This window comes from Lithobates pipiens, unplaced genomic scaffold (genome assembly GCF_037356315.1).
Source record: "Lithobates pipiens isolate NorthernLeopardFrog02 unplaced genomic scaffold, aLitPip1_a1.2 Scaffold_1, whole genome shotgun sequence".
Taxonomy (NCBI): domain Eukaryota; kingdom Metazoa; phylum Chordata; class Amphibia; order Anura; family Ranidae; genus Lithobates; species Lithobates pipiens.
Window position 1 is genome coordinate 228953629 of NW_027507685.1, and position 16912 is coordinate 228970540.

At 44.0% G+C, this 16912-nt stretch overlaps 1 protein-coding gene and 1 pseudogene across 3 annotated transcripts in view; both read left to right on the forward strand.

Moving 5' to 3' along the window:
* LOC143984105 (class I histocompatibility antigen, F10 alpha chain-like) overlaps positions 1-16912 on the forward strand; it is a 907941-nt gene that overhangs the window by 669018 nt on the left and 222011 nt on the right. The window lies entirely within an intron of this gene.
* Positions 2409-5522, forward strand: LOC143987031 (hsc70-interacting protein pseudogene; annotated as a pseudogene).

The window sequence follows — 16912 nt, forward strand, 5'->3', positions numbered from 1 at the left end:
AGTCACCTCACGTTCTTCACCTGTGGGGGGAAAGGGGTTTAGACTGTCCAACATTCATGTTTACTAAAGGAGAAGATTATCCTCTAATTGCTACGTGCTAATTGTTTCAGAGTATTCTATTCCCCTCTCCTGTCAAAGTTTCTTCAAGCTATACAGTGGTGTGAAAAAGTGTTTGCCCCCTTCCTCATTTCCTGTTTCTTTGCATGTTTGTCACACTTAAGTGTTTCGGAACATCAAACCAATTTAAACAATAGTCAAGGACAACACAAGTAAACACAAAATGCAATTTGTAAATGAAGGCGTTTATTATTAAAGGTGAAAAAAAATCCAAACCATCATGGCCCTGTGTGAAAAAGTGATTGCCCCCTAAACCTAATAACTGGTTGGGCCACCCTTAGCAGCAACAACTGCAACCAAGCGTTTGCAATAACGTGCAATGAGGCTTTTACAGCGTCCTGGAGGAATTTTGGCCCACTCATCTTTGCAGAATTGTCCTAATTCAGTTACATTAGAGGGTTTTCGAGCATGAACGGCCTTTTTAAGGTCATACCACAACATCTCAATAGGATTCAGGTCAGGACTTTGGCTAGGCCACTCCAAAGTCTTCATTTTGTTTTTCTTCAGCCATTCGGTGGTGGACTTGCTGGTGTGTTTAGGATCATTGTCCTGCTGCAGAACCCAAGTTCGTTTCAGCTTGAGTACACGAACAGATGGTCGGACATTCTCCTTCAGGATCTCTTGGTAGACAGCAGAATTCATAGTTCCTTTTATCACAGCAAGTCTTCCAGGTCCTGAAGCAGCAAAACAGCCCCAGACCATCACACTACCACCACCATATTTTACTGTTGGTATAATGTTCTTTTTATGAAATGCAGTGTTCCTTCTACGCCAGATATACTTGGACACACACCTTCCAAAGAGTTCCACTTTTGTCTCATCGGTCCACAGAATGTTGTCCCAAAAGCCTTGGGGATCATCAAGATGTGTTGTGGAGAAATTGAGACGAGCTTTGATGTTCTTTTTGCTCAGCAGTGGTTTTCTCCTTGGAACTCTGCCATGCAGGCCATTTTTGCCCAGTCTTTTCCTGAGGGTGGAGGCATGAACGCTGACCTTAACTGAGGCAAGTGAGGCCTGCAGTTCCTTGGACGTTGTTGTGGGGTCTTTTGTGACCTCTTGGATGAGTCGTCGCTGCGCTCTTGGGGTAATTTTGGGCGGCCGGCCACTCCTGGGAAGGTTCACCACTGTTCCATGTCTTCGCCATTTGTGGATAATGGCTCTCACTGTGGTTCGCTGGATTCCCAAAGCTTTGGAAATGGCTTTATAACCCTTTCCAGACTGATAGATCTCAATTACTTTCTTTCTCGATTGTTCCTGAATTTCTTTGGGTCTCGGTATGATGTGTAGCTTTTAAGGATCTTCTGGTGGACCTTACTGTGTCAAGCAGCTCCTATTTAAGTGATGCCTTGATTGTGAACAGGTGTGGCAATAATCAGGCCTGGGTGTGGCTAGAGAAATTGAACTCAGGTGTGGACAACCACAGTTATAGTATGTTTTAACAAGGGGGGCAATCACTTTTTCACACAGGGCCATGATGGTTTGGATTTTTTTTCACCTTTAATAATAAACACCTTCATTTACAAATTGCATTTTGTGTTTACTTGTGTTGTCCTTGACTATTGTTTAAATTGGTTTGATGTTCCGAAACACTTAAGTGTGACAAACATGCAAAGGAACAGGAAATGAGGAAGGGGGCAAACACTTTTTCACACCACTGTAAATATTCAGAAGACACCCCCTTGACTGCTGAAGTAGTTAATGTATTTCTTATTATATATTATTAGTATTATATACCCAAAAGGGGAAGCTCTGCTTGTCTGCCTCCTCCCCCCTCCACTGCAACAATTGGCACCTTTTGGGGGAGACGGGGGAGCGGGTATCTGGGGGGTAGATCGGCCCTCCTCCTCCTTCCCCCTCAGCTGGCCCATTCACAGAGCACAGTGCGCTTCGCACATGTGCAGTAGGGAGCCGGCTGTGAAGCCACAAGGCTTTACTACTGGGTTCCCTAAGTGGAGATGACAGTGGGATAGATAGACAGATAGATAGATAGATAGATAGATAGATAGATAGATGTGAGGACACCGCTGGATTCCTGGACAGGTAAGTCTCCTAATATTAAAAGTCAGCAGTTACAATATTTGTAGCTGCTGAATTTTCACTTTTTCTGTAGGAGCTCCCCTTTAACTTTCAACATTGGGAGGTACCTGGCAAGGGGCGCTGGAAATCCCCCCCAAGGCACCTTGTCCTAATGCTGTGATTGAAAATAGCTAAACCAGCAGGCAGGTTGCACAGACCTAAGTACAATAATAACATCAATCCTTTTGACATTATAAAAAAATTGCATTTACAAGATGTGTACAAAGAAATCTGCTGGTGAGAAGCCGACAGCAGGAGGCAGAAGTGACGGCTCTCTGTGGGCCAGCAGAGGAGATCTATCCGCAGTAAAGAACATCCCAATGGCTGTCTGGATGGCATGAAAAGCCACTAACAGGAGAAAAGCCTTCCATATCCTGACAACCCAGCGTGCTCCAGAGATGTGAATATCTCCTGGGTGGAAAGAAGAGCCGGGGGGGCCAGACATTGTGTTTCGGGGGTTCCACCTCCTTTGTCAAGTTTAGAGGTTGTCATAGAATGTGAGCGTCTTTACATCATATAACAGCAGGGAAAGTGACCAAGCCATACAATATAATGGGAAATACAAACAAATACAGAAAAGGCTGATACAACTGGAAACTGTTGACATGCTTATAAAAAAAAAGGTTGTAAAGAATATTTTTGTCTATAGAAATTGTGATTTTTTTATTTTCTTAAGAAAAGCTGAAATCTAGATATGGCTTTTCTCGCATAGTTCTATTGGTCCATATTGAATATTTGTAGGTGTCATCAGCCTCTCATTGATGTGTATGAGGCTTCCCCACCGCAGCTCTTTGCAGAAATACTGCTGAGTCTCCTGTGATCATTTCTGCTCTGCCCCCAACCACATGTGTTTATACCCACCTAAAATACCACTAAAGACTAAACTTTCTTTGATTTGGGTAGAGAGGAGAGGGATTCCACCAACTGTCAGATTGTGTTTTGCTGTCTGTGCCCCGTTAGATTTGTCCTCTCTATTTGTCCTGCTGACTATTATCAAAAGTGAAAGTGAAAATAGTTCCATATTTAGGGATATCCCCGGAATAGGAATAGAAGGTAAATCTTCCAAAGGGGACATTAGTTCTGATGATCTCGGCAACAAGCAGGGATTCTCTTACTTTGGGGGATTTATTTTCACTTCCTGTTTGTCTATGGGACAGGGAGTGATTGGGATTTCTAATGGGACACAGAAGACAAGAAAAACCTGACAGGGGTTATAACCCTCACTTACCCTTACCAAAATGAGAAACAAAGTTTTGCCTTAAAGTGATTATAAGGGGTATTTTTTTCAGTAGCAAACATGTTATACTTACCTGCTCTGTGCAATGGGTCTGCACAGAACATCCCCGATCCTCCTTTTCTGGGGTCCCCCACCAGTGCTTTGGGCTCTTCCTCTTCTCCGTGTGCTACCATAGGACGCAGCTTGCTATGGTGGCACACATGTGGGCTGACACACACAGTACGGCTTGGCCCTGTCCCCACTCCCTCATCACTGGATTGGATTGACAGCATCAGAAGCCAGGAGCCGAGTCCAGTGAGAAGAGAGCGGAGAGTGCCACTGCTCTCAGGCACAGCAGAGAATTGAGTTTGGGCTCAGGTAAGTATTTAGGGGAGCTGGGACTGAGCTGCACATAAAAGGTTTTTTATCTTACTGCAGAGAATGCGATAAGGCCAAAAACCTGAAGCCTTTACAACCACTTTAAGTTCTACTGTAATGGAATAATTGCTAAAACACAACACTAGAGGGAGACACAGAGCCCGATTGCTCAGAGAAATACAGGTGCAGCTCAAAAAATGTGAATATCATCAAAAAGTTCATTTATTTCAGTAATTCAATTCAAAAAGTAAAACTCATATAGTATATAGATTTATTACACACAATATATTTCAAGCATTTATTTTCATTTTGATGATTATGGCTTACAGTTAGTGAAAACCCAACATTCAGTGTCTCAGAAAATTTGAATATTACATAAAACCAATAAAGAAAAAGATTTTTAATACAGAAATGTTGACTTACTGAAAAGTATGTCCATGTACAGTATATTATGCACTCAGTACTTGGTCGGGGCTCCTTTTGTATAAATTACGGCATCAATGCGGCGTGGCATGGGGGGTGATCAGCCTGTGGCACTGCTGAGGTGTTATAGAAGCCCAGGTTGCTTTTATGGCGTCCTTCAACTTGTCTGCATTGTTGGGTCTGGTGTCTCTCATCTTCCTCTTGACAAGACCCCACAGGTTTTCTATGGGGTTTAGGTCAGGCGAGTTTTTTTGGCCAATCAAGCACAGTGATACCATGATCATTAAACCAGGTATTGGTACTTTTGGCAGTGTGCGACTCATATGGAACAGATAATCAGTGGATATCTTTGTTCTGTATGAATCATGTACCGTTGATTGATTTTGGTGAATTTTGTTTGGTTCTATACTCCTCCTTTTTCCATATCTATACCTTGACAGCTCCCCCGTGCTTTTCATTGATGTTTTTATTATGGGGTTCAGCTAAATGTATTTACATATCAATGTATTCAGGATAATGGAGTATAGCAAACATACATTCATCTTTAATCATTGGGATATAAATAGGTTGTAATGTTTTTACATTTGGATGTTTTCTAGGCAGTAGGGGGCGTTGTCCTCGTGTGTGTAAAGCCATCAATTTACTAACAGAAGCCATAAAATTGAAGCCACAGATTGTCATGTTGTATGCAGAAAGAACAAGTGTTTATGTGACGCTACAGAAGCCAAATGCTGCAATTGGTGCCGGTGAGAAAGCTACAGCCATCAACCCCGACTCTGCTCAGCCATATAAATGGAGAGGCAAAGCACATAGGCTCCTTGGGCACTGGGAAGAATCTGCCCACGGCCCGGCCATGGCTTGTAAATTGGACTGTGATGAAGAAGCAAGTGAAATGTTGAAAGAAGTGCGACCCACGTGCTCAGAGAATTGCAGAGCATCGGAGAAAATATGAAGGCAAACAGAAGGAAAGGCTGCTCAATGAAAGGAAAGAACATCTTAGGAAAGCCAAAGAGGAACATGAAAGAGCACAGAGGGAGGAAGAAGCCCGGCGTCAAGCAGGTGCAGAGCTTCCAGGTCTCCCAGGGGGGTTTCCTGGTGGCTTTGCCGGGATGCCAGGAGTCCGTGACATTCTCTCTGACCCAGAAGTTTTGGCTGCAATGCAGGATCCTGAAGTCATGGCTGCATTTCAAGATGGAGCTCAAAATCCAGCTAACATATCAAAGTATAACACCAACCCAAAAGTGATGAATCTGATCAGCAAACTATCCAGTAAATGTGGAGGAAGTGCATAAGGGTGTAAGAACATCTCAGACAGCGGCGAAAAAGACGACTTCTTATGTACACATGGTGATTTTTTTTTCATCTTATGCTTACAAAACAGTTTAAAAAATAAAGTATTGCAGATAATAAGGCCCCTTTCACACGGACGGATAGAATGGTGCTTTATGCTCTATTTTTTCTATTCGCACCGAACCGCATGTAACGAAATTGCAGCTAAACGCTGTGTGTGAATGGGGCCATAGGAAAGCATTGTGTGCTTTTAGCTGCGGTAGAAAACTAGAAAATCTGCAGCTAAAAGCACACAATGCTTTCCTATGGCCCCATTCACACACTGCGTTTAGCTGCGATTTCGTTACATGCGGTTCGGTGCGGATAGAAAAAATAGAATTGAATGCGCAGCTATATGCACATAACCGCAGGTAATCGCAGTCTTTTGTGTCAACTGCAGATAGCAGCGTGAGAAGGGATTCAAGGGACCAAAAAAAAAAAAAAAAGGTTGCTATGGGAACGACTATATTAGATAACTGCAACTGAACGAAACTGCACATAAACGCACATAAACGCAGGTAATTGCACTGTACAAATTCAGCTGATCGCTGTGCCTGGAGTCTTGAATTTCACAGAAAAAAAATAAACATGCTAAACTGCGGCAGAACAGCCGTCCGTGTGAAAGCGGCCTAAGGGATATACAAAATGTATCAGTTGGCTCAACGAACAGTTAATGTGTTTGAAAAACAATGGTATGCCTGTATTTTTATATTTTATTTTTATTTCCTGATGGGTTTACTATAAGAATGTTATTTCTGTCAGCAATATTTGAAATGCAATAAAATATACCAATCTGCAAAAAAAATAAAAAATTTGAATGTTTCTTTCTTCTATATGCACGTGTGTGTATGTATGTATGTATGTATGTATGTATGTATGTATGTATGTATGTATGTATGTATGTATGTATGTATGTATGTATGTATATTGTAATATTTGGGGGTTATTTTAGCTTAAAGGTAGAGCTTACCAGTGAGCTGGATCCACACCAGATGTCGTTTAAGGGCTCGTAGGCCCACTTTTATTAAAGAAAGAAAAGTCAAATAACAAAATAGTTGCCCACACAGGGGTTTCAGCTTTCCACAGCAGTAATGTATGTAGAACCAAAAATACCAAGCCACCTGGCTCTCTTTAGCAGCACTGCTGCTCAGACTTCTGCTGCAGCCCTCTTGGCTCTTTAACAGAGTTCCCGTACACCCAGTACCTCAGCACTCTTTAACAGCTTCTCTTTCAGTCCACAAGCTTGGACCCTCTGTCTGCTCTGACAGACCGACCTGTGCAAACCTGCACACTTCTTCTCCCTTACACGCCTGGACTCCTCGGGAGGGTGGAGCCCAGAACCATGGTGTTGGCTTTGTTTTAAGCCCAAGACCCACCTGTGTAATCATCCAGCCAGACTGCTGGCTGTTCCCAAAACCCGGTCCCAGGATTGGAGATTCACCACATATCCCCCCCCTTTGTTTCGACCCAGAGGGCGGAACACCCAAGTTACTTTTGGCACCTCTGTGCCAGATACCATTTACAGAAGTACCCTCCTGTCCAACCTCGCTTCTCCTAACGGGGAACTCCACCCAATGCCTCCTTTGGTGTCTCCCTCTAAGCCTTACTGTCACTCTGCTATGCGCTTTGATGCGACCTTCCCAACTTTTCTTCCGAGTGCATTTCCATAAGCACTTCCTCTCCTGAAATCTTAATGGGTTCCCGTTGGTCTTCCTACCAACCCTTCTGCCTCCACGCTTCAGGTTCCCAGGTTTCCCCAAAACTTTCTCAGCAGTACTGTTCTGAGACTGTAGGGGGCCTATTTCTATAGTGTTTATAACGGAAACCCACCTCTTATTTCTGGTACCTGACTCAGCAGTCACTAATTGATTACCAGGTTTACCTGTACCTTTGGGCACCACATTATCATGTACCATTAACACATTATTTGGTTCATCATTGACAGACATATTCAAACCAACATTAGACCTCTCAATGTTGCACATGTCACCAATGCCTTTTTTTTCAAAATTTGCTAGGGCAGAGTCTGCAGAGGGCACACATACCAGAGGGCCGCCATCACCCACAGGAACCTCACAGGATGCCACCTCCCCTGGGTTCACCCACTCTGCAGGCAGCTGTCCTACCACTTGACCCGTTCTGATGCCATCTGTATTTTTATCCACCGGAACAGGCAAGCTCTCGTCTGATCCACATACAATTTTTAGCACGCTCCTTGTCCATTCCCCTGTCTCGGGGACCTTATTAGGTTTGTCACCTAGACCAAGCACTGGACTGGGGACCCCAGTCTCTTTAACCACCTTTGTTTGAGCCCTGGTCAGGATCTCTGTTGCTTTCAGGTCCACACATGGCCCTTCCACCTCATGTGGTTTTTCTACTGGTGCAGTATACACGCCCTTCACCAACTGACCAGCACCACACTGGACCATAGCAGCAGAAATGCTTCCCATCTGGCTGTTAGGAGGTGTAACCACAGACATTTTAGGCTTATTTACCATTTCTCCAAAGTCTGTCTCAAGTATTTCTTCTGGACGTAATCTAGCAGCATACGTAGCGGCAACTTTTAACAAAAGTAGCAGATTTAGGAATAAACCATTCCTGTCCTGTTTTGCTTTGCTCTGTACAGCCTGCCATACAGTGCTCCACCTAGTGGTACTGCGCAGTACCAGCCCATCAGACTGTGGAGGAGACACACTAGTATAGATTGGCTGTACATCCCAAAGTTCAAGCATCTCTTTTAATGCTTCAGTTATAAACCAGGCCCTTGACTCCAGACCCAAGTCCTTCCTGGGTATTTTCATGACACTGGGGATGCAGAGAGACTCACTTGCTGAGACTTGAAAAGTTGCAACGGTTAACGGAACCTCCTCCCGGCTGGAGGTAAACACAGCCTGGTGCTCCACCAGAGCGCTGCCAATTGCTGGACTCATACCAAACTTCTCAGGCTCAGCATCAGTGAACTGCTCCAGAACATTACCAGTGACGTCACATTGACACTCCATGTCAACCTCAGTTTTGTGGGTCACGGACAATGTCTCTGCTGTGCCCTTATTTGGTTCATCCTGCTCACCAGGGTTAACCCCTGCAGCAGCCACCGCGCCCTCAGGTACAAGCTGTTCTGCAGCCCCTCCTGCTGGCCCAGCAGAAACCGTGTCCACCTTATCTTTGTGCATAAAAGCCTTATCTATCAGGGAGATAAGATTTTTGCTCCAACTATCCCAATCTGTTGTATGTGCGCTCCCTTCTGCGGTACTCCTCAGCACCGATCCATCTGCCCAAGGAGACACATAACAGACTGGCTCAGCTGCAGACTCATTACACCAGTCATTGTAAATCATGTCAGACTGTGGTAGCACAGGTTGCAATACACCATATACCTGCACATTTTTAGTACTAGCAGCTTGCACTAACACATTACTATTACACAGTACAGTTCCATTCTGTCCCACCAGAGTGAAATCGCAGTTGTCCAGGGCAACCTCTGACTCCAACACATGAAGTTCCCTGGAGATTCCTGTGGACAACTGTGCTGTCTTACCACCAGTTGCTACAGGCAACGGCCCATTTTTGATAACCCCAGGTTCTTTCAGAGCAAAAGTTTTCCCAACAGCATTAAACTTTTCATTAACAGTAACACTTATAGCATTTTTCGCATTTGTAGGCTGTCCTAGCCCATGGTCAACTTGAGCCTGATAGTCATTAGACACAACACTTTTAGACATCAACACAGGTTCTATTTGGATTTTAACCCTTGCATTCCCACTATATAGGGAAAAGTCATTCTCAAGTGCACATTCAGTGGCCCCACTAACTGGGGTCACTCTCACATCATCATGGACAGTCTCGTAACCAGTCCTTTTACACATGAAATCAGCAGTTCCAGCCATCATTTCATTAAAGACAGTCTTACCCACCGCAGTAGTTGGGGTCACCATCTTCATTTGAGTACGTTGTCTTATGCACCAGTCCTCTGCTGCACTTTTACTGGCCAACTCCTCCTGGTGGCCATGGAATGAAACTACAGCAGGCATCTCCCACCGTTTAGCACCCCCTGCAGGCACAACAGGAAACTTCTTGTTGCTAGGGGTGACTGCAAACATATTTCCACCGGAATCTGGGCCTACAGACAAAACTTTCTCAGCAACATTATCTCCAGCCGTATTCCACAACCTAGGGCAAGAAAACATGCCATGCCCCAGCTGGCCACACTCCAGGCATGGTACTGGACGATTTTTTCCCAAAGCGATTCTCTCCTGGTGATTCCCAGCTGGCCGAAATGCACAGGCCTCTTTGTGGGGACGCTGAACTAAACCTCTACTGCAGCTCCTTTCAGGCATAAATTTCACTCCGGTTGCCATGGGAGACCGCACTCTCCCAGCAGAACTTTGCTGGCTCTCTCCAACATAATAAACTGGCTCCTCCTTAAGCCACTTTCCACGATCCTTATTAGACATAGCCCATGGTACAGAGACAGCCCGACTGGCTTCTTTTGCGTTGCTATGGGCAACCACTCTCATCCTCAGCCTTTGATCAGCCTCTCTCCTTGCATATCGCATGGGCTTCTCTCTGCTGGATCCCATCTCATGCTGTGACACATTCACATCTTTCACAATAGCTGTTTTAACTGCATCAGCTTTGCCAGGGGCAACAACAGCCCTCTTCCAGTTATGGACATCCAGCGGCTTTCCCCTTGCACTGAGGGTTGGCTTCCTTTCCTCTGTAGCTTGGTCCAGTGCTGCTAAATGCCGCTTGCACCAATCCACTGCAGATTCAAATGCTGGTGGACTCTCCATAATAGCAGTCACCTGTGCACTCATTGCACCAGGGTTGCTAGGGACAACCCCAGCCCTTTTTCTCCTGGATACACTCTGATCAGGTATGTATGGGGCTCGTTTGGGTGGTAACAACCCCTCCAACCACAGAGCTCTGTCTCTCATTTAAAGCAAGTTGCTTTTCTCTTCATGCAAGCTTTCCTCACCTGCACATTGCACACACTGATTGTGCTGTCTCATGCACACAAACACAGTTCATAGCAAGAGAAAAAAAAATAAAAATTTGACTTTTCATTCACAGGTACACCACCTGCAACACGCAATGCCTTTTGCCTGGCTGCACTTCCACACACAGCCAATAGTTCCTGATGCGACTTACTGTAGAGCAAGGACCCGGATTCCACCGTCTAATGCCCGCATTCGAACACCACTTGTAATATTTGAGGGTTATTTTAGCTTAAAGGTAGAGCTTACCAGTGAGCTGGATCCACACCAGATGTCGTTTAAGGGCTCGTAGGCCCACTTTTATTAAAGAAAGAAAAGTCAAATAACAAAATAGTTGCCCACACAGGGGTTTCAGCTTTCCACAGCAGTAATGTATGTAGAACCAAAAATACCAAGCCACCTGGCTCTCTTTAGCAGCACTGCTGCTCAGACTTCTGCTGCAGCCCTCTTGGCTCTTTAACAGAGTTCCCGTACACCCAGTACCTCAGCACTCTTTAACAGCTTCTCTTTCAGTCCACAAGCTTGGACCCTCTGTCTGCTCTGACAGACCGACCTGTGCAGACATGCACACTTCTTCTCCCTTACACGCCTGGACTCCTCGGGAGGGTGGAGCCCAGAACCATGGTGTTGGCTTTGTTTTAAGCCCAAGACCCACCTGTGTAATCATCCAGCCAGACTGCTGGCTGTTCCCAAAACCCGGTCCCAGGATTGGAGATTCACCACAATATATATAGCGCACATTCTTTGTACACAAAATTTTTTCCTGTTTTTTTTTTTTCATAGCACATGAAATTTCTATATTGGTATATCCTCACTACTACCATTTATTTATGAATGGATATCCAAATATGTGCAAATATTGCATGTGCAGTGTAAATGTCTGTTTTTTCTATTTCTTTCTCATTAATGTCTATGTGAATCACATGTGACTAGAAAGAAGTCTGCAATTTAATGATCTGTATCACCTGTTACTATATTGAATAGGTTTATATAAGGAGAATAATGCTGACTTATCTTTGTAATGAATAAGCTCACCTGTTAGTGGGGGAAACACGTCTTCCATTTGTACTTTCTGTAACACTTGGGATGTTCTTCGTTAGGTTAAGGAGTGGCTTGGCACAAGGAATGACAGTTGTAGCCCATGTACTGGATACGTCTGTGTGTGGTGACTCTTGATGCCCTGACACCAGCCCTAGTCCACTCCTTGTGAATCTCTCCAAATTCTTGAATGGCCTTTGCTTCACAACCCTTTCAAGCCTGTGGTTATCCCTGTTGCACCTTTTTCTACCACACCTTTTTTTCTTTCAGTCAATCTTCCATTAATATGCTTGGATACAGCACTCTGTGAACAGCCAGCTTCTTTAGCAATAACCTTTTGTGACTTACCTTTTTGTGGAGGGTATCAATGACTGTCTTCTGCACAACTGTCAAGTCAGATCTTCCCCATGATTGTGTAACCTACTGAGCCAAACTGAGAGACCAATCACAAACCTTTACAGGTGTTTTGAGTTAATTAGCTGATTTGGGATGACACCATCAGTCTACAATATTGAACTTATTAACAATATTCTAATTTTCTGAGATACTGAATTTTGGGTTTTCGCTAACTGTAAGTCATAATCATCAAAATTAGAAGAAATAAATGCTTGAAATATATCACTCTGTATGTAATAAATCTATATAATATATGGGTTTCACTTTTTGAATTGAATTAGTGAAATAAATTATCTTTTTGATTAAACGTTATTCACATTTTTTTTAGATGCACCTGTATGTGAGGATACAAAGTAGCTTACATTCCTACTAAAATTATTTAAAAATATATTGTTATACAGTAACTTGTTCTGGATTTTTGGAGAATGTGCATTCAGATAGTTTTGAAAAGCCTCCTAAACCAAGTCTTTGGAGGAGCGTCTCCTGTATTTGTTTTTTTACAATCTCACTTTGGGAGATGTAATCCACACCTAAAGTGCAATTTATTGAGTCTATAGAACTGGCTTCTGAGGATGTTATTCTTCCATTTTTCATGGTGACATTTATTTTCATGACGATAGAAATTCCCACTGGTGGGAAAAAAGAGAGGTCCTGTTCCCTTATAGCAGATTAAACAGCACTGTGCTTGTGCTGCCTAATCTGTCTCTCTCTAAACTGTAAAATACCTGGTTGATCCTGCCTGTTCCTGTATTCATCTCTATGTACTGACCACAGTAATCTTGGTCAGGTTACGTGCCGCCATCATTCCTCTCCTCTCCCTCTCAGCTCCTGTATGTGTCTCACCTCCTATCAGCCCCCCCCCCCCCTCCCCAAACCACTTTAAAATGATTCCTGGACAGAATCATTCTGTTCATGAAAAAGTTGTAAATTCAAAAAATTTGAGATACAGGGTTACCTACATGCCTAAATCTCAAGCCAAGTGTGTTATTGTTACAATAAAGTAAAAAAGGGAGAATGGTCTGTGAGACGCAGGGCCGGCGCTACCATAAGGCAGCTTGACCACTTGCCGACCAGCTGCCGCCAATATGTGGCAGCGCCAGGTCGGTTCTATTATGTGAATCGCTGTACTGGTACGGGTGTTCATTTAATAGATATAGCACACATGCCCGCAGTGCCGGAGCCGATGCACGTGGCCGACGGCCACCGACCGCCCACAATCGCTCTACAGAGAGGCAGAACGGGGATCTACCAATGTAAACAAAGTAAATCCCCATTCTGTCAGGGGATTACAGCGAGATTGTCTGTTCCTAGTGATCAGGAACAGCAATCCCTCTCTACACCCTGTCAGTCCACTCCCCCCAAAGTTAGAAACACCTCCCTAGGACACATTTAACCCCTTCCCTGCCAGTGTCATTTATACAGTAATCAGTGGTGCATTTTTATATAGCTCTGATCGCTGTATGAAGGGCACTGGTCCCAAAAACGTGTCCCATCTGTCCACCGCAATGTTGCAGTCCCAATAAAAATTGCTGATCAATATACGCTTATTGCAATTTTTTAATCAAAAATATGTAGTAAATTACATATTGGCCTAAACTGATGAATAAATTAGTTTTACATTTTTTGGGGATATTTATTATAGCAAAAAGTAAAAATTATAGTTTTTTCTTAAAAATTGTCAGTCTTTTTTGTTTATAGCTCAAAAATAAAAACTGCAGATGTAATCAAATACCACCAAAAGAAAGCTCTGTTTGTGGGGAAAAAAAGGACATTAATTTTGTTTCGGTACAATGTCGCACGACCGTGCAATTGTCAGTTAAAAATAACACAGTGCCATAGTGCAAAAAATGGCCTGGGCATTAAGGGGAGTAAATCCTTCTGGGGCTAAGGTGGTTAAGCAATCGCCATAGGGCACCAACCACTTGGCGGGGATTCAGATTTTTACAGTGCTGCAGACATGTGGGGTTTTTGTACTTCAGTAAAGCCGACTGTCGGCTTTCATGTGCTGTGAAGCCGCCATCACTTTCACCAATCCCGTGATGTGCCGCCATTCCCACCCTCCATGTTCACCGGGCTCTGCTGTCCCACTGCAGCTCTCATTCTCCAGAATCAGTGCTGGGGGAAGCAGCTGGTGGAACACGGTCTATGTTCCATTAGCTGCAGTGGATTAGAAAGGAGACATCCAGGGTCTAATAGACCCTAGGTGTCTCCATAAAGAGAACTTGTCACCTATATACTATCACATAGGGGGCTATTGGTCCCGTATATGATAGCAATAAATGTTATGTAAAAATAAATAAAAATGTGGCAAAATGCACCTTTGCCCAAGCAGACAAAAATCCTTGCACCAGCCCTGGTGAGACCTTATTCCAGATCAGGGTTTCTCAACTCCAGTCCTCAAGGCGCCCCGACAGGTCATGTTTTCAGGCTTTCCATTATTTTGCACAGGTGATTTGATCAGTTTCACTGCCTTAGTAATTACCACAGCCGTTCCATCTGAGGGAAATCCTGAAAACATGACCTGTTGGGGCGCCTTGAGGGCTGGAGTTGAGAAACACTGTCCCAGATGATCCCTATCTCATCTATATACTGTATATCCCAAAGTATATAATTGTAGTGCTTACACCTGAAGGAACCATTGATGTACGGGTCCCCTGATTTCAGATGACAATGACCTTTCTAGCAATGACACAGCCTCTGACACACCTAGGCTAAATAAGGAGGATGTATTTGGGAAATACTCCCAACAAGAGAACGAACACATGATGGCAATAGCAATAAACAACAGATAGTAATTTGGCACAACACCACAAATAATATGAAAATCAAGTGTCTCTGCACCTGAACCCTCAAACGAGGAAAGTCATAATTATTGGGGACGATACTGAAAGCTAAAAGGTCCTTCAGTCTCTCTAGTCTCTCCCACTGGCCAGTGTACTAGCTATCCTTGGGGCACAAAGTTTCTACATTGGAGGTATAAGTGGATCTCCTACCGGGAGACACCTCGCCCGGGGTAAATACTCAAATTGTATTCCAAAGCAAGGTGGCACTGTCCCTTTAAGACATGGGTAAGAAAGTTGATGCCCCCAGCCTCTCACCTGTCATTGACTAAAAGGATAAGTTCACCTTTGGAACATACATGTTACACCCATATTTAGGGTGTAGCATGTAACATGTTCCAGTACCTACCCCACTAACCCCTCACACTCCTCTCCCCCTTCACCCACACAGCCATGTCATTCATTCACAGGAATATGTCCTGTTCTATCTGCCACCTCAGCAGATGGCTTCTCAATGGATTGTGAGGGCACTGAACATCGCCTTTAAGTCTCCTTCTGCTCTCTAGTATAAGAAACTGGAGGTGGTGACTTTCAACCCAGTAATGGTGATCTCTAATGGAACCAATGACACCCCTTTTGTCCAACTCACAGGGTTTTCCTGATGTTGACGGACATCTCATTGACACTGCTGCCAACACTCACAACAGACAACTCTCCACCCCTGCAGCCCAGTGTCTGGTCACCTCACACATCCCACATGACACTGCCCAGGCCCGGGCTTCTCTTTACCTTTCTTCCTCCTGCAGCTCTCTGTCCTCTGGGAACTTGTAGTCCCATCCAGCACTTGGCTTACTAGAGGATATCTCCTGGGGACTACACCCTACTCCAAGGAGCTTCCAGCAGTCTGTTTTGTCTCTTAGGCTGGATTCACATCTATGGCATTTTTAGTGCTTTTTGCATTTTGCAGATTTGCACTACAGAACATGTGCCATAGGAAACCATGGTAAATGGACTGTAGTGCAAATCTGCAAAATGCAAAAAGCACAAAAAATGCCATAGGTGTAAATTAAGCCTTAGGCTGCTCATTAGTCAGGCACAGGGTCCCTTGCAAACTGGGGTGGTGGAAAGGCCAGAAATGGCTAGCAGCCAATCAGAATCCTCCTGGCTGATTGCTAGGGGTGGGTCCTGCCCTTCGCCTGCACTAACAGCTAATCAGTGCTCAGTCCTTCTTCCTCCCTGGAGCTGCTACTCAAGCAGGGAGCATTGCTTGGCAGGAGCTAGGGCCTGTTTGCACTGCCTGCACACTAAACTGCAGCGGTTTAGTGAGTAGGCAGTTCTCTATTCTGGATGCAGTAAGTGGGCAGCAGGGGGCAGTGTGATGTGTGTTTTAGCGCATCGCACAGTTCCCTTATTTGTTTCAACTTTATGTGAAGTGCACAAAGTGACACTTCATTCATGTCACTGCACAACAGAGCTGTGCATTGCCCTGCAGTACAGTAAAATGTAATCCCTTCCTGTACCCTGCAATAAAATGCAGCTGCATTGACATGTGAACAGGACACATAGAAAACAATTGTTTTCATCCTTGCGGTGATTTGCATTTATCCAGTGCGGTAAAACACAGGTCAGTGCACTATTTGTGAACAGAGCCTTAAGGATCCCATCCCAGTGCTACACAATTCTGTCACAACAGGGATCACTATGCCATATATATTCGGAACCTCTAACTGGCATAGTAATTCCTTTTGTACAGTATTATAACAATAACACCCTCGGCCTAATAAAGGAGGCCCATTACTGGCCAGATCACAGGTGAAGACAGAGGAGAAAAAAAAAAGAAAACTGATTCAGCCACCACATCAAATGCTCGGTACACTGCAATATATTACATTTATGGTTTTGGGTTTAAGCCAAAAAACAAATCCTTTTTAAGGCCAAAAAAGCCAAAATCTTTAAACCCACTAATCTTCATAAATATAGTTGGTACTATGGTGAATGGATGTATAACTTCCTAAAAAAACAGTTCTGTAGAAAAAAAATAATAATTCACTTTTATACTTGTATTATGTCGCCCAAATTGAGATATAAGATGGTCGAAGAAGCTTCTTACAATTATTTGGATAACCCCACATCCTACAAAAAGCCCTTACCAAAAAAGTATT